We start from the raw sequence: 773 nt of genomic DNA on the forward strand, positions 1-773 counted from the left end.
TTGCAAACTTTCATAGATCTATTACTCTTCGATGTTTTTTTATCTTTCCAATGTGTTGTTTTTTTCTTAGTTTATTTTGTTTTACTTGTATTTTACTGTGTTATTCAAATATGATAGGAAAATGTAAATAATGAAGCTGTGTAGAGTAATGAAGCCATTTTGGCACATGATCAAGTTAGGGATAGTTGAGAGCAGTTTTCTTAACTCTCAGAAGTTATTCGATGCTCATTGCACCCTCAATTACACCTTTCCCAATAAAACAAATGCATTATACTGAATTCTGGATTTCCCTCAAAACATTTTTGCTCATCCCTAGTTCAATTATTGGTATGTATAACTATATTAAAGTGTCAGGGCTTATTGGATCAAAAGCTAGATAAAATACAGTTGGTTAAGCTATCAGGATAGAGCTTATAAATGAACTGGGCAAAAGCATGGCTCAGTAACCCCTAGAATCAGAAATATTTGAATAATCATGAATAACTGTTAACTGTCTTTTATTATTATATATTTATATAATATTAAATATTATTTATAATATGTAAATATATATATATATAAATATATATATATATATATATATATATATATATATATATATATATATATTATTGATATATTATTGATATATAACTTATTATTACCAATATATTACGCAGCACTGTACATTAAATAGGGGTTGCAAATACCATCGATACAATCACTCAAGAGGAAGGGAGGACCCTGCCCAGAAGAGCTGACAATCGAAGCTCTTCAACAAGCCATAAGCCAAC

Source organism: Pyxicephalus adspersus, chromosome 2 (genome assembly GCF_032062135.1).
Source record: "Pyxicephalus adspersus chromosome 2, UCB_Pads_2.0, whole genome shotgun sequence".
Classification (NCBI taxonomy): domain Eukaryota; kingdom Metazoa; phylum Chordata; class Amphibia; order Anura; family Pyxicephalidae; genus Pyxicephalus; species Pyxicephalus adspersus.